Genomic DNA, 27,836 nt, shown 5'->3' on the forward strand with positions numbered 1-27,836 from the left:
CCATGATGAGCAGATGTCAGGACCTCTAGTCACTCTACACTCAAACACGCTCGCATGCACAGAAGTATTTAACTTGACCTTTATTTAACTAGGCAAGTAAGTTATTAAGAACAAATTCTTATTTACAATCACGGCCTATCCCCGCCAAGCCCGGGCCAATTGTGCGCCGCCCTATGGGACTCCCAATCACGGCCAGATGTGATGCAGCCTGGATTCAAACCAGGGACTGCAGTGACACCTCTTGCACTGAGATGCAGTGCCTTAGACCACTGCGCCACTTGGGAGTTAGACCAAAGGGTACAGTGTAGAATGCACACACACACACAGCGGATGTCAGGACCCCTCACCACTCCACACACTCGTTCTCTCTCTCACACACATACATCTCTTGTCCTTGTCCCTTCCTGTGTTTTGTAATACCCAGTCTGGATGTGTGCACCACCTAATTAGCCTAGGCCTGTCAGGCAATAATACTGAATGAATCAGTCATGACTTGGCACTTCCTGAATGGAACATAGACACTTGCCCTGTCGAGCCCCCACTTGGCATATTTTAGTGTCGTTGGTGTAATCTCTAGTCCCTGGTCAGGGAGGGACTAGAGATTACACTTTCAGAGTGGTTCGGGTGGTAAGAGCGTGGCGCAAGCAATGCCAAAGTTGTGGGCTCAATTCCCACATGGATCTCACACACAACACACACACTCAACACACCCATACAGATACTATACATGTATGATCTCACAGTTTCTCAGGATAAAAGCATTAGCTACCTTGTGTTTACTTGTAATGACATAATATATGGCAATAAGATAATAATGTGATTCATTAAAACAAGCACCACACATATAAAGTATAACCATTCTTCATAACAGGCATACCATGCAGCAGAAACTCTACTGCAAGATAGTGTTAGCCACCAGTCATTGTGGAAGGGAGATGTAGGACGCTCTATAGGGTGACTGTTCCTACCACTATGCCTAATTAGCAACACTAAAGATCAGATTGGGAATTTGTAATCACAGGTGATGCCTGTGTTACATCAGGCAAATGAGAGTGTTAGGTTCTAATTCTCAGAGTAAAAAAACTCTACGGACACTATGAAAGCTCAACCAAGTTTAATTCTTCCCAGAGGATCAATACAGCTGCATTTGACACAACATGTTTCCACCAACACAAGTACATATTCTCCAATTAAGATGCACTCCTCCTTCTCTCCAACCCTGACATCTGTTATGGTTCGACAGGAAGACAAAGTAATGGGGTAATGAACCATTCCTCCTCCCTTAAGGTGATCTGACCTGACCTCAACCCCCTTGATGCCTAATCCAAAGCTCTCCACCAGTATCACCTATAGCAATCCTGTGACCCAGCAACCCAGCACATTCCAAAGCCATCTGGCTCCTACAGATAACCATTACCTTCTAATGCAAAAAACAGTCTCTATCACTCCTCAGATACTATAGTATTACATCTGATGTATAATGTATTTAGTATAATAATGTTCCAAGTGTAACCAAAAATTAGTTAACAGCTGTTATTGCCAAATATAACATCCACATGGTTAGTGTTGACACTACTATTATACCAAAGGGTACACTGTAGGAATGGTACAGCCCATGTTTAGTGTTCTACACTACTGTTAGACCAAAGGGTACACTGTAGGAATGGTACAGCCCATGTTTAGTGTTCTACACTACTGTTAGACCAAAGGGTACACTGTAGAAATGGTGCAGCCCAGGTTTAGTGTTCTACACTACTGTTAGACCATAGGGTACACTGTAGAAATGGTGCAGCTTATGTTTAGTGTTCTACACTGCTGTTAGACCAAAGGGAACACTGTAGAAATGGTACAGCCCATGTTTAGTGTTCTACACTACTGTTAGACCAAAGGGTACACTGTAGGAATGGTACAGCCCATGTTTAGTGTTCTACACTACTGTTAGACCAAAGGGTACACTGTAGAAATGGTGCAGCCTATGTTTAGTGTTCTACACTACTGTTAGACCAAAGGGTACACTGTAGAAATGGTACAGCCCATGTTTAGTGTTCTACACTACTGTTAGACTAAAGGGTACATTGTAGAAATGGTGTGGCCCATGTTTAGTGTCCGACACTACTGTTTGACCAAAGGGTACACTGTAGAAATGGTGCGGCCCATGTTTAGTGTTCTACACTACTGTTAGACCAAAGGGTACACTGTAGAAATGGTGCAGCCCATGCATTCTAAGCATTATGTAGCCTAATGACAGATGGTAAGAAGGACATGTTTCACTGATATACACATTCAAGATTCCGTAATACACAATGCAGTATCTTGAACGATAATGATTTCTTGAATTTGATTTCTTGAACGTTAAAATTCTATTAAATTAACCACATTCAAGGTTCAGAGTGTTGTATGTATTGTAAACTTGACAATCTGGGGCCCAAATTCTGAAAACAAAGACACCACTGGGTTTGATCTCACAGCCCTCACAGCCCTCGCCAACACTCACAGTCCCTGATAGCCCATACAGCCCTTGACATCCCTCACAGCCCTCAACAGCCTTCACAGCCCTCACAGCCCTCAACAGCCCTCCCAGCTCTCGACAGCCCTCACAGCCCTCGACAGCCCTCACAGCTCTCGACAGCCCTCACAGCCCTCGACAGCCCTCACAGCCCTCGACAGCCCTCACAGCTCTCGACAGCCCTCCCAGCCCTCGACAGCCCTCACAGCCCTCACAGCTCTCGACAGCCCTCACAGCTCTCGACAGCCCTCCCAGCCCTCGACAGCCCTCACAGCTCTCGACAGCCCTCACAGCTCTCGACAGCCCTCACAGCCCTCACAGCCTTCACAGCCCTCACAGCTCTCGACAGCCCTCACAGCTCTCGACAGCCCTCGCAGCCCTCACAGCCTTTACAGCCCAAAAAGCATAAAGCCGGAAGCTTTTACTGAATCTGACCGTCTCAGTAGGGTTGCCAAGCCTCAACAAAGTTATGTTTCCTGGTGCATTTCTCTAAACGGAGGCACTCTCAATCAGTCCACAAGGGATTTGAAGAACACATCAACACACCTCCATCTGCTCTCTACCACATAGTACAACTGTTACTAAGCAACTGCCAGGGTTGTCTGTCTCTGTTAGCTAATTCTCTGTCATTGTGATAGTAAGTGTATCTACAGATATAGGATCTTAATTTGATCACCCTGTTGCAGGAGGATTTTCTTGCAATGCAGGAGATTTAAAACGTGTAGTGTGTTTGAGGTGTAAAAAGGCTTCTGAAGTTTGTAATTTCCAACATTGACATTTCAGTCTTGATTGTATTAACCCCTACAAAAATGTCCATTCAATATAATCCACATTTCCTATTGCTTCAGGATTAGTTTACTGCTGTAGCAAACTGGCTCAAATGAAGATCCTACTACTCTATTTCAATGTATATCATCTCCCTGTAGTGGGGGGGACCAAGGGACAGTTTTTAATAGCTGTCAGAGAACTGACAATCATACTGTATCTTGCATTACCCTTTCAACTTTGGTTGAGAAGGAGAAAACAAATCCATTTGTGCCTTCAACCCCATCCCAGTAACATTTTACAGTTCAAGCATGCACATATGTCATTAAGGAGAGGAGCAGTGAGATGAGCATAGAGGTTTTAGAATGCACAGAGAGAGAGCATTGTAGGTCACAGTGTTGATGTTCATTATGATCAGTCATGCAGCAGCAGGGTTTGCCTTGGGAGCTGAACGCTGACATCACAGACACTGCACATTGCTCAGTCCTGGACAGAGGCCAGAGAGCTGTTCATAAAGCACTCACTGTCCTGCCCAGTAAATGTTCTGGGGTCTAGCACTGCATAAACTCCCAACATTATCTTATTGTTTTGAATGTTGTGAAACACTGATTTTAAAAGGCTTTATTCTGCATTCATGGCATAGCATTAATGAATGAAGTCACTGTTTCTCAGAGCTCATGCTCACCATCAAAAGGTAAACAGACCCACAGCCTTTTGGGATGGTTTTAGCATGCTGCGTTAATTGAAGATGTATAGGCTAAACTAATAGTGTTAGGTTACTTTGTCGTATCTATACTATAGACACTGTGTACAAAACATTAGGAACACCTTCCTAATATTGAATTGCACCCATCTTTTGCCCTAAGAACAGCATCAATTCATTGGGGCATGGACTCTGCACTCTAAAAAGGGATCCAAAAGAAGTTATTTGGCTGTCCCCATAGGAGACCCCTTTTTGTTTACAGTTGGAACCCTATTTTATTCCAGAACTAACTCTTTCAGGTTCCATGTAGAACCCTCTGTAGAAAGGGTTCTACCTGCAACAAAAATGGTTCTCCTATGGGGACAGCCAAAGAACACCCTTAGGTTCTAGATACAATTTTTTTCTAGAACTGTACAAGGTGTCAAAAGATTTCCACAGGGATGCTGGCCCATGTTGACTCCAATGCGTCCAACAGTTGTGTCAAGTTGGCTAGATATCCTTTGGGTGGTGGAGCATTCTTGATACACATTGGAAACTTTTGAGCTTGAAAACCCAGCAGCGTTGCAGTTCTTGACACACACACAAACCGGTGCGCCTGGCACCTACTATCATACCCCAGTCAAAGACACTTAAATATTGTGTCTTGCCCATTCACTCTCTGAATGGCACACAAACAATCCATGTTTCAATTGTCTCAAGGCTTAAAAATCCTTCTTTAGCCTATCTCCTCCCCTTCAGCTACAATGACTGAAGTGTGGCAGCGGTCCAAGGCACTGCTTCTCAGGGCTAGAGACATCACTACAGGCTGTAGCACAATTGGCCCAGCGTTGTCCGGGTTTGGCTGGTGTAGACCGTCATTGTAAATAAGAATTTGATGTTAACTGACTTGCCTAGTTAAATAAATGTACAACATGTTTTTTCTAATACGTGACATCAATAAGGGATCATTGTAATGAATACTCATGGAGAAAAAGTTGTAGATTCACATGCAGAACGCAGCAGATGTTTATTACGCCTTCGCAGAAGTCAGGAATCATGTCTCAGGCAGGCAATGGTCAAACACAGGTAGGCAGTCAAAAACAAACAATACCTCACAACCATACAAACAGAAAGAACTGAACTAAGTAGGGAGCTGATGAGGCAAGGTGAGAAACCAAAACAGGTGAAATTAATGAACAAAAAAGTAAAGACAGGGCTACGTTCCAGAACAAACACACAGTGCTATGTACTATAGTATAATGAGTTGATCGTCTGGGTGGGAGTCACACTGCACAGTAGGTCTATAGTATGTGATCTAATACCTGAGCCATAGAGAAGCACACACAGCCACATGCTCCGCTAAGTGAGCCATATAGAACCATGCACAGCCCCATGCACTACTAACTGAGCCATACACAGCCCCATGCTCTACTAACTGAGACATACACAGCCCCATGCTCTACTAACTGAGACATACACAGCCCCATGCTTGACTAACTGAGACATACACAGCTATAACTCTACTAACTGAGCCATACACAGCCCCATGCTTGACTAACTGAGACATACACAGCCATAACTCTACTAACTGAGCCATACAGAACCACACAAAGCACCATGATTTAATAGCTGAGTAATGTACAACCATAAACAGCTCCATGCTCAACTAACCAAGGCCCCATCTCTACTGACAGAGCAATATAGAACCATACACAGCCCCATGCTCTACTAACTGAGTCATATAGAACCATACACAGCCCCATACTTTACTAACTTAGCCATATAGAACCATATACAGCCCCATACTCTAATAACTGAGCCATGTAGAACCCGACACAGCCCCAAAATCTACTATCTGAACCATATACAGCCCCATACTCTACTAACTGAGCCATATTGAACCATACACAGCCCCATGCTCTACTAACTGAGCCATATTGAACCATGCACAGCCCCATACTCTACTAACTGAGCCATTTAGAACCATACACAGCCAATGCTCTACTAACTGAGCCATATAGAACCATACACAGCCCCATACTCTACTAACTGAGACATTTAGAACCATACACAGCCCCATACTCTTTTAAATGAGCCATATTGAACCATGCACAGCCCCATACTCTTCTAACTGAGCCATATTGAACCATACACAGCCCCATCTCTACTAACTGAGCCATACACAACCCCATAATCTACTAACTGAGCCATATAGATCCATACACATTCCCACACTCTACTAACTGAGCCACATAGAACCATTCACAGCCCCATACTCTACTAACTGAGCCATTTAGAACCATACACAGCCCCATGCTTTACTAACTGAGCCATATATAACCATACACAGCCCCATTCTCTACTTACTGAGCCATATAGAACCATACACAGCCCCATACTCTACTAACTGAGACATTTAGAACCATACACAGCCCCATGCTCTACTAACTGAGCCATATAGAACCATTGTATACTCTACTAACTGAGCCATATTGAACCATATACAGCCCCATACTCTACTAACTGAGCCATTTAGAACCATACACAGCCCCATACTCTAATAACTGAGCCATGTAGAACCCTACAAAGCCCCAAAATCAACTATCTGAGCCATATACAGCCCCATGCTCTACTAACTGAGCCATATACAACCATACACAGCCCCATACTCTACTAACTGAGCCATATTGAACCATGCACAGCCCCATACTCTTCTAACTGAGCCATATTGAACCATACACAGCCCCATCTCTACTAACTGAGCCATACACAACCCCATAATCTACTAACTGAGCCATATAAATCCATACACATTCCCACACTCTACTAACTGAGCCATATAGAACCATTCACAGCCCCATACTCTACTAACTGAGCCATTTAGAACCATACACAGCCCCATGCTCTACTAACTGAGCCATATAGAACCATACACAGCCCCATACTCTACTAACTGAGACATTTAGAACCATACACAGCCCCATGCTCTACTATCTGAGCCATATAGAACCATACACAGCTCCATACTGTACTAACTGAGCAATATTGAACCATATACAGCCCCATACTCTACTAACTGAGCCATTTAGAACCATACACAGCCCCATGCTATTTTAACTGAGCCATATTGAACCATGCACAGCCCCATACTCTTCTAACTGAGCCATATTGAACCATACACAGCCCCATCTCTACTAACTGAGCCATACACAACCCCATGCTCTACTAACTGAGCCATATATAACCATACACAGCCCCATTCTAACTGAGCTTACTGCCCCAGCCATATAGAACCATACACAGCCCCATACTCTACTAACTGAGACATTTAGAACCATACACAGCCCCATGCTCTACTAACTGAGCCCTATAGAACCATACACAGCTCCATACTCTACTAACTGAGCCATATTGAACCATATACAGCCCCATACTCTACTAACTGAGCCATTTAGAACCATACACAGCCCCATACTCTAATAACTGAGCCATGTAGAACCCTACACAGCCCCAAAATCTACTATCTGAGCCATATACAGCCCCATGCTCTACTAACTGAGCCATATACAACCATACACAGCCCCATACTCTACTAACTGAGCCATATTGAACCATGTACAGCCCCATACTCTTCTAACTGAGCCATATTGAACCATACACAGCCCCATCTCTACTAACTGAGCCATACACAACCCCATAATCTACTAACTGAGCCATATAAATCCATACACATTCCCACACTCTACTAACTGAGCCATATAGAACCATTCACAGCCCCATACTCTACTAACTGAGCCATTTAGAACCATACACAGCCCCATGCTCTACTAACTGAGCCATATAGAACCATACACAGCCCCATACTCTACTAACTGAGACATTTAGAACCATACACAGCCCCATGCTCTACTAACTGAGCCATATAGAACCATACACAGCTCCATACTGTACTAACTGAGCAATATTGAACCATATACAGCCCCATACTCTACTAACTGAGCCATTTAGAACCATACACAGCCCCATACTCTTTTAAATGAGCCATATTGAACCATGCACAGCCCCATACTCTTCTAACTGAGCCATATTGAACCATACACAGCCCCATCTCTACTAACTGAGCCATACACAACCCCATAATCTACTAACTGAGCCATATAGATCCATACACATTCCCACACTCTACTAACTGAGCCACATAGAACCATTCACAGCCCCATACTCTACTAACTGAGCCATTTAGAACCATACACAGCCCCATGCTTTACTAACTGAGCCATATATAACCATACACAGCCCCATTCTCTACTTACTGAGCCATATAGAACCATACACAGCCCCATACTCTACTAACTGAGACATTTAGAACCATACACAGCCCCATGCTCTACTAACTGAGCCATATAGAACCATACACAGCTCCATACTCTACTAACTGAGCCATATTGAACCATATACAGCCCCATACTCTACTAACTGAGCCATTTAGAACCATACACAGCCCCATACTCTAATAACTGAGCCATGTAGAACCCTACACAGCCCCAAAATCTACTATCTGAGCCATATACAGCCCCATGCTCTACTAACTGAGACATATACAACCATACACAGCCCCATACTCTACTAACTGAGCCATATTGAACCATGTACAGCCCCATACTCTTCTAACTGAGCCATATTGAACCATACACAGCCCCATCTCTACTAACTGAGCCATACACAACCCCATAATCTACTAACTGAGCCATATAAATCCATACACATTCCCACACTCTACTAACTGAGCCATATAGAACCATTCACAGCCCCATACTCTACTGAGCCATTTAGAACCATACACAGCCCCATGCTCTACTAACTGAGCCATATAGAACCATACACAGCCCCATACTCTACTAACTGAGACATTTAGAACCATACACAGCCCCATGCTCTACTATCTGAGCCATATAGAACCATACACAGCTCCATACTGTACTAACTGAGCAATATTGAACCATATACAGCCCCATACTCTACTAACTGAGCCATTTAGAACCATACACAGCCCCATACTCTTTTAAATGAGCCATATTGAACCATGCACAGCCCCATACTCTTCTAACTGAGCCATATTGAACCATACACAGCCCCATCTCTACTAACTGAGCCATACACAACCCCATAATCTACTAACTGAGCCATATAGATCCATACACATTCCCACACTCTACTAACTGAGCCACATAGAACCATTCACAGCCCCATACTCTACTAACTGAGCCATTTAGAACCATACACAGCCCCATGCTCTACTAACTGAGCCATATATAACCATACACAGCCCCATTCTCTACTTACTGAGCCATATAGAACCATACACAGCCCCATACTCTACTAACTGAGACATTTAGAACCATACACAGCCCCATGCTCTACTAACTGAGCCATATAGAACCATACACAGCTCCATACTCTACTAACTGAGCCATATTGAACCATATACAGCCCCATACTCTACTAACTGAGCCATTTAGAACCATACACAGCCCCATACTCTAATAACTGAGCCATGTAGAACCCTACACAGCCCCAAAATCTACTATCTGAGCCATATACAGCCCCATGCTCTACTAACTGAGCCATATACAACCATACACAGCCCCATACTCTACTAACTGAGCCATATTGAACCATGTACAGCCCCATACTCTTCTAACTGAGCCATATTGAACCATACACAGCCCCATCTCTACTAACTGAGCCATACACAACCCCATAATCTACTAACTGAGCCATATAAATCCATACACATTCCCACACTCTACTAACTGAGCCATATAGAACCATTCACAGCCCCATACTCTACTAACTGAGCCATTTAGAACCATACACAGCCCCATGCTCTACTAACTGAGCCATATAGAACCATACACAGCCCCATACTCTACTAACTGAGACATTTAGAACCATACACAGCCCCATGCTCTACTATCTGAGCCATATAGAACCGTACACAGCTCCATACTGTACTAACTGAGCCATTTGAACCATATACAGCCCCATACTCTACTAACTGAGCCATTTAGAACCATACACAGCCCCATACTCTTTTAACTGAGCCATATTGAACCATGCACAGCCCCATACTCTTCTAACTGAGCCATATTGAACCATACACAGCCCCATCTCTACTAACTGAGCCATACACAACCCCATAATCTACTAACTGAGCCATATAGATCCATACACATTCCCACACTCTACTAACTGAGCCATATAGAACCATTCACAGCCCCATACTCTACTAACTGAGCCATTTAGAACCATACACAGCCCCATGCTCTACTAACTGAGCCATATATAACCATACACAGCCCCATTCTCTACTTACTGAGCCATATAGAACCATACACAGCCCCATAATCTACTAACTGAGACATTTAGAACCATACACAGCCCCATGCTCTACTAACTGAGCCATATAGAACCATACACAGCTCCATACTCTACTAACTGAGCCATATTGAACCATATACAGCCCCATACTCTACTAACTGAGCCATTTAGAACCATACACAGCCCCATACTCTAATAACTGAGCCATGTAGAACCCTACACAGCCCCAAAATCTACTATCTGAGCCATATACAGCCCCATGCTCTACTAACTGAGCCATATACAACCATACACAGCCCCATACTCTACTAACTGAGCCATATTGAACCATATACAGCCCCATACTCTACTAACTGAGCCATATTGAACCATACACAGCCCCATGCTCTACTAACTGAGCCATATTGAACCATGCACAGCCCCATACTCTTCTAACTGAGCCATATTGAACCATACACAGCCCCATCTCTACTAACTGAGCCATACACAACCCCATAATCTACTAACTGAGCCATATAAATCCATACACATTCCCACACTCTACTAACTGAGCCATATAGAACCATTCACAGCCCCATACTCTACTAACTGAGCCATTTAGAACCATACACAGCCCCATGCTCTACTAACTGAGCCATATAGAACCATACACAGCCCCATACTCTACTAACTGAGACATTTAGAACCATACACAGCCCCATGCTCTACTATCTGAGCCATATAGAACCATACACAGCTCCATACTGTACTAACTGAGCCATATTGAACCATATACAGCCCCATACTCTACTAACTGAGCCATTTAGAACCATACACAGCCCCATACTCTTTTAACTGAGTCATATAGATCCATACACAGCCCCATGCTCTACTAATAGAGCCATACACAACCCCATAATCTACTAACTGAGCCATATAGAACCATACACAGCCCCATACTATTTTAACTGAGCCATTTAGATCCATACACATCCCCACACTCTACTAACTGAGCCATATAGAACCATACACAGACAGCCCCATACTTTACTAACTTAGCCATATAAAACCATACACAGCCCCATGCTCTACTAACTGAGTCATATAGAACCATACACAGACAGCCCCATACTTTACTAACTTAGCCATATAGAACCATACACAGCCCCATGCTCTACTAACTGAGCCATATATAACCATACACAGCCCCATGCTCTACTAACTGAGCCATATAGAACCATACACAGCCCCATGCTCTACTAACTGATCCATATAGAACCACACACAGCTCCATACTCTACTAACTGAGCCATTTAGAACCATACACAGGCCCATACTCTTTTAACTGAGCCATATAGATCCATACACAGCCCCATCTCTACTAACTGAGCCATACACAACCCCATAATCTACTAACTGAGCCATATAGATCCACACACATTCCCACACTCTACTAACTGAGCAATATAGAGCCATACACAGCCCCATTCTCTACTAACTGAGCCATATAGATCCATGCACAGCCCCATACTTTGCTAACTGAGCCATACACAGCCCCATGCTCTACTAACTGAGCCAAACACAGCCCCATGCTCTACTAACTGAGCCAAACACAGCCACATGCTCTACTAACTGAGCCATACACAGCCCCATGCTCTACAAACTGAGCCAAACACAGCCCCATGCTCTACTAACTGAGCCATACACAGCACCATGCTCTACTGACTGAGCCAAACACAGCCCCATGCTCTACTAACTGAGCCAAACACAGCACCATGCTCTACTAACTGAGCCATACACAGCACCATGCTCTACTGACTGAGCCAAACACAGCCCCATGCTCTACTAACTGAGCCATACACAGCCCCATGCTCTACTAACTGAGCCAAACACAGCGCCATACTCTACTTACTGAGCCAAACACAGCCCCATGCTCTACTAACTGAGCCATACACAGCCCCATGCTCTACTAACTGAGCCAAACACAGCACCATGCTCTACTAACTGAGCCATACACAGCACCATGCTCTACTAACTGAGCCATACACAGCACCATGCTCTACTAACTGAGCCAAACACAGCACCATGTTCTACTAACTGAGCCATATACAGCACCATGCTCTACTAACTGAGCCAAACACAGCACCATGCTCTACTAACTGAGCCATACACAGCCCCATACTCTACTAACTGAGCCATACACAGCCACATACTCTGCTAACTGAGCCATATACAACATCATAATGGAGCAGACTAAAGTCTTAATAGGTACACAACAGAATAAGCATCTTGTCATATGTAGATTGGTAATCCCCTATGTGCAGTGTATCCATGTTTGTCCCATTAGCCTGCCATCGTATGGTTAACTTACAGAGGCCTAGGAAGGAGCAGCTCATTTGTCCTCACAGCAGCACACCTCCAGTCATCGTTAATCTTAGAAATCATTCTCACAACTTCATTGTGTTATTATCATTCCCCTTTCTCGAAGGAAACCTGGTTATCACCACTGACCCCTGCAGAGAACAATTTATTTCAGGCAACAGATACCGTCTAATTGTGTTTGTCAAGGGAGGAGAGCAAGGCAGATATCCAACACTACTATGACTATATTTCAATTATTTTTAGGACTGGAGAGATACATTTCTCAGCAGTGAATTTACGGTTATGATATGTTTTGACCAAGGTTTTAATCAGTATTTAATGTATTTTGTATTTGAATGGGTACTTGATATAGGAGTAAAGATAGTCATTAATTACTATAACTTTTTTACAGCTAGCTATTTTCAAAAGGTTATACAAAAATACCAAAAAATTATTAACTGAGTCTTATCCCTCAGGCACATCTTGATTTTCCACCTTTTTGTACACCTGCTCATTGGCCAATTCAACAGTTTAATGTAAGTCCACTGCCCTCTCTTGGCTGTCAGCCAATTCCTGAAAGAGATGTCGTTCCCTGACACATGTAGCTGACATACCCAGCCAATCAAGGGATCAGGCCATCAGGCATTAGCTCCACGTTTGTATTGTCAACTACCCTCTCCAGATGACAGATACTATCACGTTTTAGGGAAGATCCAGATGCAGACAGTGTGGAAGTAACAAGTGTATTACTAGAACAGGGGGCAGGTCAAGGGCAGGCAGAGGTCAGTAATCCTGTTCAGAGTCCAAAAGGTACAGAACGCCAGGCAGTCTCAGGGTCAGGGCAGGCAGAGGTCAATAATCCAGTGTGATGGGACAAGGTACAGGATGACAAGCAGGCTCAAGGTCAGGGCAGGCAGAATGGTCAAAACCGGGAAAACTAGAAAACGGGAACTTTAGAAAAGAAAGAAGCAAGGGGAAAAACGCTAGTAGGCTTGACAAAAAAAATGAACTGGCAACAGACAAACAGAGAACACAGGTATAAATACACAGGGGATAATGAGGGGAAATGGGAGATGTCTGGTGTGGGGTGGAGACAAGTACAAAAACAGGTGAAACAGATCAGGGTGTGACAGATACAGTATGTTCATAAAAAAGAAAAACAATTCCCTTTCTCTTTTCCTCCTTTCTATTCGAATAGCTGTTCTATTCTAATAGGTGTTCTATTCTATTAGCTGTTCTGTGCTAATAGCTGTTCTATTCTTATAGCTGTTCTATTTTAATAGCTTATATATTCTAAAAGCTGTTCTATTCTAATAGCTGGTCTATTATAACAGCTGTTCTATTCTAATAGCTGTTCTATTCTAATGGCTGTTCAATTCTTATAGATTTTCTATTCATATAGCTGTTCTATTCCACAGACAAACAGAGAACACAGGTATAAATACACAGGGGATAATGAGGGGAAATGGGAGATGTCTGGTGGGGGGTGGAGACAAGTACAAAAACAGGTGAAACAGATCAGGGTGTGACAGATACAGTATGTTCATAAAAAAGAAAAACAATTCACTTTCTCTTTTCCTCCTTTCTATTCGAATAGCTGTTCTATTCTAATAGGTGTTCTATTCTATTAGCTGTTCTGTGCTAATAGCTGTTCTATTCTTATAGCTGTTCTATTTTAATAGCTTATATATTCTAAAAGGTGTTCTATTCTTATAGATGTTCTATTCTAATAGCTCTTCTGTTCGTATAGCTATTCTATTCCATTAGCTGTGTTATTATAACAGCTGTTCTATTCTAAAAGCTGTTCTATTCTAATAGCTGCTCTATTTTAATAGCTGTTCTATTATAACAGCTGTTCTATTCTAATAGCTTTTCTATTTGTGTAGCTGTTCTATTCCATTAGCTGTTCTATTCTAATAGTTACTATATCTGTTCTACTCTAATAGCTATTCTATTCTAATAGGTGTTCTATTCTAATAGCTGTTCTATTCTTATAGCTGTTCTATTCTAATAGCAGTTCTATTCTAATTGCTGTTCTATTATAATAGCTGTTCTATTCTAATAGCTGGTCTATTATAACAGCTGTTCTATTCTAATAGCTGTTCTATTTTAATAGCTGTTCTATTATAACAGCTGTTCTATTCTAACAGCTTTTCTATTTGTGTAGCTGTTCTATTCCATTAGTTGTTCTATTCTAATAGCTATTCTATTCTAATAGGTGTTCTATTCTAATAGCTATTCTATTCTAAAAGGTGTTCTATTCTTATAGATGTTCTATTCTAATAGCTCTTCTGTTCGTATAGCTATTCTATTCCATTAGCTGTGTTATTATAACAGCTGTTCTATTCTAAAAGCTGTTCTATTCTAATAGCTGCTCTATTTTAATAGCTGTTCTATTCTAATAGCTGTTCTATTCTAATAGCTTTTCTATTCGTGTAGCTGTTCTATTCCATTAGCTGTTCTATTCCAATAGTTACTATATCTGTTCTATTCTAATAGCTATTCTATTCTAATAGGTGTTCTATTGTTATAGATGTTCTATTCTAATAGCCCTTCTGTTCGTATAGCTATTCTATTCCATTAGCTGTGTTATTATAACAACTGTTCTATTCTAAAAGCTGTTCTATTCTAATAGCTGCTCTATTTTAATAGGTGTTCTGTTCTAAAAGCTGTTCTATTATAACAGCTGTTCTATTCTAATAGCTGTTCTATTCTTATAGCTGTTCTATTCTAATAGCAGTTCTATTCTAATTGCTGTTCTATTATAATAGCTGTTCTATTCTAATAGCTGTTCTATTGTAAGAGCTGTTCTATTCTCATAGCTGTTCTATTCTTATAGCTGTTCTATTCTAATAGCAGTTCTATTCTAATTGCTGTTCTATTATAATAGCTGTTCTATTCTAATAGCTGTTCTATTCTAATGGCTGTTCAATTCTTATAGATTTTCTATTCATATAGCTGTTCTATTCCACAGACAAACAGAGAACACAGGTATAAATACACAGGGGATAATGAGGGGAAATGGGAGATGTCTGGTGTGGGGTGGAGACAAGCACAAAAACAGGTGAAACAGATCAGGGTGTGACAGATACAGTATGTTCATAAAAAAGAAAAACAATTCCCTTTCTCTTTTCCTCCTTTCTATTCGAATAGCTGTTCTATTCTAATAGGTGTTCTATTCTATTAGCTGTTCTGTGCTAATAGCTGTTCTATTCTTATAGCTGTTCTATTTTAATAGCTGTTATGTTCTAATTAAGCTGTTCTATTATAACAGCTGTTCTATTATAACAGCTGTTCTAATAGCTGTTCTATTCTAATAGCTTTTCTATTCGAATAGCTGTTCTATTCCATTAGATGTTTTATTCTAACAGTTTTTGTATTATTATAGCTGTTCAATTCTAATAGCTGTTCTGTTCTCATAGCTCTTCTATTCTTATAGCTGTTCTTTTCTAATAGCTATTCTATTCTAATAGGTGTTCTATTCTTATAGATGTTCTATTCTAATAGCTGTTCTATAGCTCTTCTAATAGCTCTTCTAATAGCTATTCTATTCTAATAGGTGTTCTATATCTATTCTATTCCATTAGCTGTGTTATTATAACAGCTGTTCTATTCTAAAAGCTGTTCTATTCTAATAGCTGCTCTATTTTAATAGCTGTTCTATTATAACAGCTGTTCTATTCTAATAGCTGTTCTATTCTAATAGCTTTTCTATTCGTGTAGCTGTTCTATTCCATTAGCTGTTCTATTCTAATAGTTACTATATCTGTTCTATTCTAATAGCTATTCTATTCTAATAGGTGTTCTATTCTTATAGCTATTATATTCTAAAAGGTGTTCTATTCTTATAGATGTTCTATTCTAATAGCTCTTCTGTTCGTATAGCTATTCTATTCCATTAGCTGTGTTATTATAACAGCTGTTCTATTCTAAAAGCTGTTCTATTCTAATAGCTGTTCTATTTTAATAGCTGTTCTATTATAACAGCTGTTCTATTCTAATAGCTTTTCTATCCGTGTAGCTGTTCTATTCCATTAGCTGTTCTATTCTAATAGTTACTATATTACTATAGCTGTTCTATTCTAATAGCTGTTCTATTGTAAGAGCTGTTCTATTCTCATAGCTGTTCTATTCTTATAGCTGTTCTATTCTAATAGCAGTTCTATTCTAATTGATGTTCTATTATAATAGCTGTTCTATTCTAATAGCTGGTCTATTATAACAGCTGTTCTATTCTAATAGCTGTTCTATTCTAATGGCTGTTCAATTCTTATAGATTTTCTATTCATATAGCTGTTCTATTCCACAGACAAACAGAGAACACAGGTATAAATACACAAGGGATAATGAGGGGAAATGGGAGATGTCTGGTGGGGGGTGGAGACAAGCACAAAAACAGGTGAAACAGATCAGGGTGTGACAGATACAGTATGTTCATAAAAAATAAAAACAATTCCCTTTCTCTTTTCCTCCTTTCTATTCGAATAGCTGTTCTATTCTAATAGGTGTTCTATTCTATTAGTTGTTCTGTGCTAATAGCTGTTCTATTCTTATAGCTGTTCTATTTTAATAGCTGTTATGTTCTAAAAGCTGTTCTATTATAACAGCTGTTCTGTTCTAATAGCTGTTCTATTCTAATAGCTTTTCTATTCGAATAGCTGTTCTATTCCATTAGATGTTTTATTCTAACAGTTTTTGTATTATTATAGCTGTTCTATTCTATTAGCTGTTCTGTTCTCATAGCTCTTCTATTCTTATAGCTGTTCTATTCTAATAGCTATTCTATTCTAATAGGTGTTCTATTCTTATAGATGTTCTATTCTAATAGCTGTTCTGTTCTCATAGCTCTTCTATTCTTATAGCTGTTCTATTCTAATAGCTATTCTATTCTAATAGGTGTTCTATTCTTATAGATGTTCTATTCTAATAGCTCTTCTGTTCGTATATCTATTCTATTCCATTAGCTGTGTTATTATAACAGCTGTTCTATTCTAAAAGCTGTTCTATTCTAATAGCTGCTCTATTTTAATAGCTGTTCTATTATAACAGCTGTTCTATTCTAATAGCTGTTCTATTCTAATAGCTTTTCTATTCGTGTAGCTGTTCTATTCCATTAGCTGTTCTATTCTAATAGTTACTATATCTGTTCTATTCTAATAGCTATTCTATTCTAATAGGTGTTCTATTCTTATAGATGTTCTATTCTAATAGCCCTTCTGTTCGTATAGCTATTCTATTCCATTAGCTGTGTTATTATAACAGCTGTTCTGTTCTAAAAGCTGTTCTATTATAACAGCTGTTCTATTCTAATAGCTGTTCTATTCTAATAGCTGTTCTATTCTAATAGCTTTTCTATTCGTGTAGCTGTTCTTTTCCATTAGCTGTTATATTCTAATAGTTACTATATTACTATAGCTGTTCTATTCTAATAGCTGTTCTATTGTAAGAGCTGTTCTATTCTCATAGCTGTTCTATTCTTATAGCTGTTCTATTCTAATAGCAGTTATATTCTAATTGCTGTTCAATTCTAATAGCTGTTCTATTCTAATAGCTGTTCTATTATAACAGCTGTTCTACTATAATAGCTGTTCTATTCTAATGGCTGTTCAATTCTTATAGATGTTCTATTCATATAGCTGTTCTATTCCATTAGCTGTTCTATTCTAATAGTTGTTATATTATTATAGCTGTTCTATTCCATTAGCTGTTCTATTCTAATAGTTATTATATTATTATAGCTGTTCTATTCTAATCACTGTTCTATTCTAATCACAAAAAAACTATGTGCTATTAGAGCACATTCTTCCTATCAGAGTTTGGATACACAGTGCTGATTCATCCCAGGATTAGCGTACAATACAATTCCCATAAGAATATGTTGTTGTTCTTTTTGTTGTGGTGCCAGGCAGGTACCAGGTTTGTTCTGTGCAGTGGCAGTTGAAATCCTTGTATAACACTGCTATGAGCCAGGAGATAGTTAGCCCACAGTCTCAGGTGACAAAGGTGGTAGACTCTGGTTGCCAGACACACAGTTGTGTTGAACTCTGACATCCTCTTAATGAAAAGTGACAGTGAGTAGTCACAGATAGTGGCTAGGACTAAAATAGGTTTTGCAGGTGTTTCCTAGCTCTAAGGCAAATGGCTGAACCTCAGTTTCTGTTTGCATTATTTTTTCGCTTACCTCACTGGCTGGCAGATAATTGTATGGTTTGGCCTTATAAATAGCATAGTACAACAACTGATCATTTGGGGAAAATTTGACATTGTGTTACACATAAAAACTGGCTACATATTGTGTTCTACTGTAGCGAGTTTTGTAGAAATGTCCATTCCTGGACTGCTTTGCTTGAACTACTTATTGTCAATGTATGGCTATGCTACTGCTGCAATATTGTACTGTGCGAATTCATTTCAATTGCAGTTTGTTATTCAGTCAGTAGTGAATCTCTCTAGCTGTATCTGAGACGTTTATTCCACTATAGTTCACTACGAGGACTGTCATTTATGTATAAGTGACAGCAGTGGTCTCAATATTTTACCCCTTGCAGAGAAAGCGTACATTTTCAATTAATTATGATCTAGAATTTAAGGAAGGATAAAGGAACATAATGAGCGCTGTGAAAGTGAGGAGTTGTCTGTGCAGGTAATTAAGCACAGATGAGATTGGAAATGTTCATCTCACTTTCAAAGTCAAGAGTTCATCAGACTCAGCTGAGGCTTTTCAACTAATATTGATAAGCTGTCCTGAAGGTGTTACTGACTTCACATGCAAAGGCCATAGCAAGACACAACATACAGCAATATCTCATTTACGACCATAGACCATATATGTTGAATGTTCCTGACCATAAAATGACCCCTCAAAAAGACCATTTATTGTTAGTAGTTACACGTTAAAGAAGATTACAGTTGATCTTTCACGACTTTTCAAGTGCATGCAATACAATAGGACCTTGTAATCATAGCCCATGCAGCATCCTTGAATGCACTTTTTTGCTCTTGGAAGTCGAATGCGGCAGATTATAGATTTTAGATTGGCTTGCATTAGGAAGCTGTCTATAAGTACCATAATCGGATCAATGTTGCACTGAACCTGATCCTCACAAGATCTCTTCTTCTCTACTGTGCTCCGCTGTAACCAAAGGACTAAATTATCCTTGAAGGCATCTAATTTTTCAGTCACTGTGTGTGTGTGTGTGTGTGTGTGTGTGTGTGTGTGTGTGTGTGTGTGTGTGTGTGTGTGTGTGTGTGTGTGTGTGTGTGTGTGTGTGTGTGTGTGTGTGTGTGTGTGTGTGTGTGTGTGTGTGTGTGTGTGTGTAAAAGGTTTGGGTCTATGTGGCTTGTACTGCTTCAACAAGCCACAGTATTTATACTGTTGTAGGATGGAGGAGAGGCATTGATAACTAACTACTGTGTGGACAGATTCACTTGAGGCTGTCTACAGGAGAGAGGAGAGGCAGTGATAACTAACTAATGTGAGGCCAGACACACTGGACGCTGTCTACAGCCTAGAGGAGAGGGAGAGAGAACTAACACATTTTTCTGGATGACTGTGTGATCTCACTGTTCGTGGCTGATGTGAGCAAAACGTTTAAACAGGTTCACAATCACAAGGCCACCGGGCGGCGGAATACCAGGGTGCGTTTTTCACAGACATTTTCAATCTCTCCTTGTCCCAGCCTATAATCCCAACCTATTTCAAGCTGACCACCATTGTCCTTGTTCCCAAGAGCTCCAAGGTAACCTGCCTAAACGACTATCGTACTGTAGCACTCAGATCTGTAATTATGAAATGGTCATGACACACATCAACACCATCATCCCAGACACCCTAGACCCAATCCAATTTGCATACCTCCCCAACAGATCCACAGATGACACAATCTCAATTGCACTTCACACTGCCCTCTCCCACCAGGACAAGAGGGGAAATAACTATGTAAGAATGCTGTTCATAGACCACAGCTCAGCATTCAACACCAGAGTCCCCTCTAAGGTCATCACCAAGCTAGTGACACTGGAACTGAACACCTCCATCTGCAACTGGTTTCTGGATTCCTGAAGGGCCGACGCCAGGTGGTAAGTGTAGACAACATCTCCTCCCCCACGCTGACACTCAACACGGGGGCCCCTCAGGGGTGTTTGCTTAGTCCCCTCCTGTGCTCCCTGTTCACCCTTGACTGCATAGCCACCCACAACTCCAACACCATCAGTTTGCTGACGATACGACAGTGGTAGGCCTGATCACCGATGTCGATGAGTCAGCCTACAGGGAGGAGGTCAGAGACAGAGACAGTGTTGTGCCAAGAAAAACTACCTTTCCCTCAATGTCAGTAAGACCAAGGAGCTGATTGTGGAATACAGAAGAAAGAGGGGAGAGCACGCCCCCATCCACATTGACGGGGCTGTTGTAGAGCGGGTCGAGAGCTTCAAATTCCTTGGTGTCCACATCACTAAGGACTTAACATGGTCCACAGATACCAGCACAGTCGTGAATAGGGCATGGCAGCGCCTTTTTCCCGGCAGGAGGCTGAAAAGATTTGGCATGGGCTCTGCTACCCTCAAAAACTTCTACAGCTGCCACATCGAGAACATGTTGACTGACTGCATCACCGCTTGGTATGACAAATGCACTGCCCTTGACTGCAAAGCGCTACAGAGGGTGGTGCAGACAGTCCAGTACATCACTGGGACTAAGCTCCCTGCCAATCAGGATCTCTATGTCAGGCAGTGTCAGAGGAAGGCCGAGAAGTTGCCCAAGTTTTTAGCCACCCAAGCCATAGAATGGTCTCTCTGCTACCATCCATCAAATGGTACCGGAGCATCAGCTCTCAGACCAACAGGCTCCGAAACCGTTCTACCCCCAAGCCATAAGACTGCTAAATAGCCAGACTGCTAAATAGGAAATGAATGGCACCCGAACGATCTGCACTAACTCTATCTTGCACTGACCCTACGTACACTCAGTAGTAAATGTCGTCTAACTGTCAACTGCATTTATTTTCAGCAAACTTAACATGTGTAAATATTTGTATGAACATAACAAGATTCAACAACTGAGACATAAGCTGAACAAGTTCCACAGACATGTGACTAACAGAAACAGAAAATTGTGTCCCTGAACAAAGGGGAGGGGGAGGGTCAAAATCAAAAGTAACAGTCAGCATCTGATGTGGCCAACAGCTGTATTAAGTACTGCAGTGCATCTCCTCTTCATGGACTGGACCAGATCTACCAGTTCTTACTGTGAGATGTTACCCCACTCTACCACCAACGTATCTGCAATTTCCTGGACATTTCTGGGGGAAATGGCACAAGCCCTCACCCTCCAATCGAACAGATCCCAGACGTGCTAAATGGGATTGAGATCCGGGCTCTTCGCTGGTCATGGCAGAACACTGACATTCCTGTCTTGCAGGAAATCACGTACAGAATGAACAGTATGGCTGGTGGCATTGTCATGCTGGAGGGTCATGTCAGGATGAGCCTGCAGGAAGGGTACCACATGAGGGAGGAGGATGTCTTCCCTGTAACGCATTGCATTGAGATTGCCTGCAACGACAACAAGCTCAGTCTGATGATGCTGTGACACACTGCCCAAGACCATGACGGACCCTCCACCTCCAAATCGATCCCGCTCCAGAGGACAGGCCTTGGTGTAACGCTCATTCCTTCAACGATAAACACAAATCCGACCATCACCCCTGGTGAGACCGTGACTCGTCAGTGAAGAGCACTTTTTGCCAATCTAGTCTGGTCCAGCGACAGTGGGTTTGTGCCCATAAGCAACATTGTTGCCGGTGATGTCTGGTTATGGACCTCCTTACAACAGGCCTACAAGCCCTCAGTTTATGGTTCATTGAACAAGCATGGGAAACAGTGTTTAAACCCTTTACAATGAAGATCTGTGACATTTAATCCAAGTGAAACTTCCCTGTCTTAGGTCAGTTAGGATCACCACTTTATTTTAAGAATGTGAAATGTCAGAATAATAGTAGAGAGAATGCTTTTTTTCAGCATTTCTTTCTTTCATCACATTCCCAGTGGGTCAGAAGTTCACATACACTCAATTAGTATTTGGTAGCATTGCCTTAAAATTGTTTAACTTGGGTCAAGCGTTTCGGGTAGCCTTCCACAAGCTTCCCACAATAAGTTGGGTGAATTTTGGCCCATTCCTCCTGACAGAGCTGGTGTAACTGAGTCAGGCCTCCTTGCTCGCATAAACTTTTTCAGTTCTGCCCACAAATGTTCAGTAGGAATGAGGTCAGGGCTTTGTGATGGCCACTCCAATACCTTGACGTTGTTGTCCTTAAGCCATTTTGCCACAACTTTGGAAGCATGCTTGGGGTCATTGTCCATTTGGAAGATTCATTTGCGACCAAGCTTTAACTTCCTTTCTGATGTCTTGAGATGTTGCTTCAGTACATCCACATAATTTTCCAATCCTCATGATGTCATCTATTTTGTGAAGTGCACTGGTCCCTCCTGCAGCAAAGCACCACCACAACATGATCCTGTCACCCCTGTTCTTAACGGTTGGGATGGTGTTCTTCGGCTTGCAAGCCTCCCCCTATTTCCTCCAAACATATTGATGGTCATTATTGCCAAACAGTTCTATTTTTGTTTCATCAGACCAGAGGACATTTCTCCAAAAGGTACGATCTTTGTCCCCATTTTTTTACGTTCCCCAGTTTCTGTGTTGTGGTTTTGTATGTGTGTGTTTCAGGATGGCTTCCTGAAATTCCCCCAAGCAGCTGATTGGTCGTCCGCCATTGCTAATTGAAGAGCTAACCACGCTGTATCCCATTACAGACTCCTTCTTCAGCTATACAAGCCAGTTTTCTGTTGCTCAGATGAGAGCTGATGATTGATATGTCCTGTGTTGGTTTTTGCTGAGAGAGAGCTGATGAGTGATACTTCCTGTGTTGGTAATTGCTGAGAGAGAGCTGATGGTTAGGTCCTGTATTTTGGGTATTGTTGCTTAAAGAGAGCTGAGGGTTATATCATATGTTAGTTATTTTTGAAGTATTTTGTAGAGGTCCTGCGGAGATAAGTTTATGTCCAAAGGACTGTTTTGATTATTGAACTTGTTTGTACCTATCTGTTTTTGTTCCCAGGGGGGAAGGGGAAGGCACCTAGGGAGTGCTTAGGCAAGAGGCATGCAGGCATACAGTACTTAACCTGTAGTATTCACTGTCTATGCACACTAGGTAAGACCTGGGCGGACCACCCCCTGTATTTTGTTTAGCGCACCAGGTGGTGCTAAGTTAGGTAAGTAGTGGGTAGGCAGGTAAGGTAGAGGGGGCTTTGACATTTACTTGCTTTGGATCCGTTCAGCCCCTTTTCCCCAAATTTACCGTGTGAAGGAATAAATACCCAGTAAACGGTAAATTCTCTGCCTTTGTCAGCCTTACTCGCACCTACAGTCCTATACCTCTTTCACTCCACAGGGAGTTGAGTTGTAGCAGGGTGTTGTGTCCCTTCTTCCTAGAGGTGTACATAATGGGGGCTCATCCGGGATTCCATTAAACCCACCGGACCCTGCTGCTCTGAGCTCTCTGTGGTTGGTGATTGAGGTGTGATGGTAGGTTGTGAGTTTGGATGACTTGTTTAGATTGTGTGTTCTGTAGACTGCAGTGTACAAGATGGCTGCCTCAGCCCTCTGTTTATCATTTTTATGTGGTTGTGGAAAGTAGACCTTGTTGCTATATCTGACCATTATGGACTCTTCGTCCTTGGGAAAGCCCTAAAGGCTGAGCTTTTGGTGCTAGTCAGGGAGGGTTTAGTGAGAACTAATTTTCTTGTTGAAAGATGAGAGGGAGGCTTCAGGAGAGGAGACGGGTAGACCTTCCAAATCAAATCAAATCAAATCTTATTTGTCACATACACATGGTTAGCAGATGTTAATGCGAGTGTAGCGAAATGCTTGTGCTTCTAGTTCCGACAATGCAGTAATAACCAACGAGTAATCTAGCTAACAATTCCAAAACTACTACCTTATACACACAAGTGTAAAGGGATAAAGAATATGTACATAAAGATATATGAATGAGTGATGGTACAGAGCGGCATAGGCAAGATGCAGTAGATGGTATCGGGTACAGTATATACATATGAGATGAGTATGTAAACAAAGTGGCATAGTTTAAAGTGGCTAGTGATACATGTATTACATAAAGATGCAGTAGATGATATAGAGTACAGTATATACATATACATATGAGATAAATAATGTGGGGTATGTAAACATTATATTAAGTAGCATTGTTTAAAGTGGCTAGTGATATATTTTACATAAATTCCCATCAATTCCCATTATTAAGGTGGCTGGAGTTGAGTCGGTGTGTTGGCAGCAGCCACTCAATGTTAGTGGTGGCTGTTTAACAGTCTGATGGCCTTGAGATAGAAGCTGTTTTTCAGTCTCTCGGTCCCAGCTTTGATGCACCTGTAGGAGGACCTCGCCTTCTGGATGATAACGGGGTGAACAGGCAGTGGCTCGGGTGGTTGTTGTCCTTGATGATCTTTATGGCCTTCCTGTGACATCGGGTGGTGTAGGTGTCCTGGAGGGCAGGTAGTTTGCGAGTGCTTTTGGTGACAGGCCGAATTTCTTCAGCCTCCTGAGGTTGAAGAGGCGCTGCTGCGCCTTCTTCACGATGCTGTCTGTGTGGGTGGACCAATTCAGTTTGTCTGTGATGTGTACGCCGAGGAGAGGGCTCAGAACGCACCCTTGTGGGGCCCCAGTGTTGAGGATCAGCGGGGTGGAGATGTTGTTACCTACCCTCACCACCTGGGGGCGGCCCGTCAGGAAGTCCAGTACCCAGTTGCACTGGGCGGGGTCGAGACCCAGGGTCTCGAGCTTGATGACGAGTTTGGAGGGTACTATGGTGTTAAATGCTGAGCTGTAGTCGATGAACAGCAATCTCACACTTGTCCAGATGGGCTAGGGCAGTGTGCAGTGTGGTTGAGATTGCGTCGTCTGTGGACCTATTTGGGCGGTAAGCAAATTGGAGTGGGTCTAGGGTGTCAGGTAGGGTGGAGGTGATATGGTCCTTGACTAGTCTCTCAAAGCACTTCATGATGACGGAAGTGAGTGCTACGGGGCGGTAGTCGTTTAGCTCAGTTAACTTAGCTTTCTTGGGAACAGGAACAATGGTAGCCCTCTTGAAGCATGTGGGAACAGCAGACTGGGATAGGGATCGATTGAATATGTCCGTAAACACACCAGCCATCTGGTCTGCGCATGCTCTGAGGGCGCGGCTGGGGATGCCGTCTGGGCCTGCAGCCTTGCGAGGGTTAACACGTTTAAATGTTTTACTCACAAACAGACAAACAGTGCCTGTACCATTACACTGGGTCCACTTAGTGTCAGACTTGGTATCAGGACGTTTCCGTGTTGTAGTGTCTACACTGCCAGTAAAGGTTCCCTCTTCCTAGAGGCGTAAACTGTAGACTGGCTTTTTTATGGCGGTTTTGGCACAGTGGCTTCTACCTTGCTGAGCGGCCTTTCAGGTTATGTCGATATAGGAATAATTTTACTGTGAATATACTGTATATACTTTTGTACCGGTTTCCTCCAGCATCTTCGCAAGGTCCTTCGCTGTTATTCTGGGACTGATTTGCACTTTTCTGACCAATGTACTTTCATCTCTGGGAGACAGAACGTGTCTCCTTCCTGAGCGGTATGAGGGCTGCGTGATCCATTGGTGTTTATACTTGCTTTCTATTGTTTGTACAGATGAACGTGGGTCCTTCAGACGTTTGGAAATTACTCCCAAGGATGAACCAGACTTGTGGCCGTCTTCACATTTTTTTCTGAGGTCTTGGCTGATTTCTTTTGATTTTCCCATGATGTCAAGCAAAGAGGCACAAAGTTTCAAGGTTGGCCTTGAAATGCATCCACAGGTACACCTCCAATTGACTCAAATGATATCAGATGCTTCTAAAGCCATGACATCATTTTCTGTAATTTTCCAAGCTATTAAAGGCAGTCAATTTAGTGTATATGAACTTCTGACCCACTGGAATAGTGATAGTCAATTATAAGTGAAATAATCTGTAAACAATTGTTGGAAACATTACTTGTGTCATGCACAAAGTAGATGTCCTATCCGACTTGCCAAAACTATAGTTTGTTAACAAGAAAATTGTGTAATGGTTGAAAAGCGCGTTTTAATAACCCCAACCTAAGTGTATGTAACTTCAACTGTATATAACTGAAAATGTGTGTTCGAGCAAGGAGGCCTACAAACCTGACTCAGTTACACCAGCTGTCAGGAAGAATGGCCCAAAATCCACCCAACTTATTGTGGGAAGCTTGTGGAAAGCCACCCGACACGTTTGACCCAAGTTCAACAATGTAAAGGCAATGCTACACTCAATTAGTATTTGGTATGTCAACTTCTGACCGACACAACACAAACACACATGCATACTTACACACTTTTACAAATCATTTGCTTGTGCTACTCTGTTCTTTATTTTACTCTTATCTATCCTGTTGCCTAGTCACTTTACCCTGCCCTCATGTACATATCTACCTCAATTACCTTGCTCATTGATCTGGTAGTGATAGTCCCTGTCTATAGCTCCATTCATGTGTACTTATTTTATTCCTCTTGTGTTACTATTTTATTTTTATTTTTAAATCTGCATTGTTGGGAAGTGGTCATAAGCAAGCATTTCACGGTGAAGTCTACACCAGTTGTATTCACGCATGTGACATAAAATCTGATTTTATTTTAGATTAGACAACATGTGAGTCTTCAGTATGCTGAAGTTAAAGGAAGTGCTGCTAAGGTACCCAATAGTAGATTTTGTAAGACAGAAGGGGCTCTTTGGTAAAATGTATAAATTGATCATCAAAAAGAAAGGAGGACCAAGTCACTGTTCATATATAATTAATTAAAATGCATTTATTTGTATGGCATGTTTAATGGAAACTAATTTTAAAAACTCCGACACGTTTCGGCTGCATGGCCTTTGTCAGGGAGTGCAATGCTGTCGACAGGAGAGAGATGAGGCAGTGATAACTAACTAACACGAGGCCAGACAGACTGGATACTGTCTACAAGAGAGAGGTGAGGCAGTGATAACTAACTAACACGAGGCCAGACAGACTGGATGCTGTCTACAAGAGAGAGGTGAGGCAGTGATAACTAACTA

Source organism: Oncorhynchus clarkii, chromosome 31 (genome assembly GCF_045791955.1).
Source record: "Oncorhynchus clarkii lewisi isolate Uvic-CL-2024 chromosome 31, UVic_Ocla_1.0, whole genome shotgun sequence".
NCBI classification, from domain to species: Eukaryota; Metazoa; Chordata; class Actinopteri; order Salmoniformes; family Salmonidae; genus Oncorhynchus; species Oncorhynchus clarkii.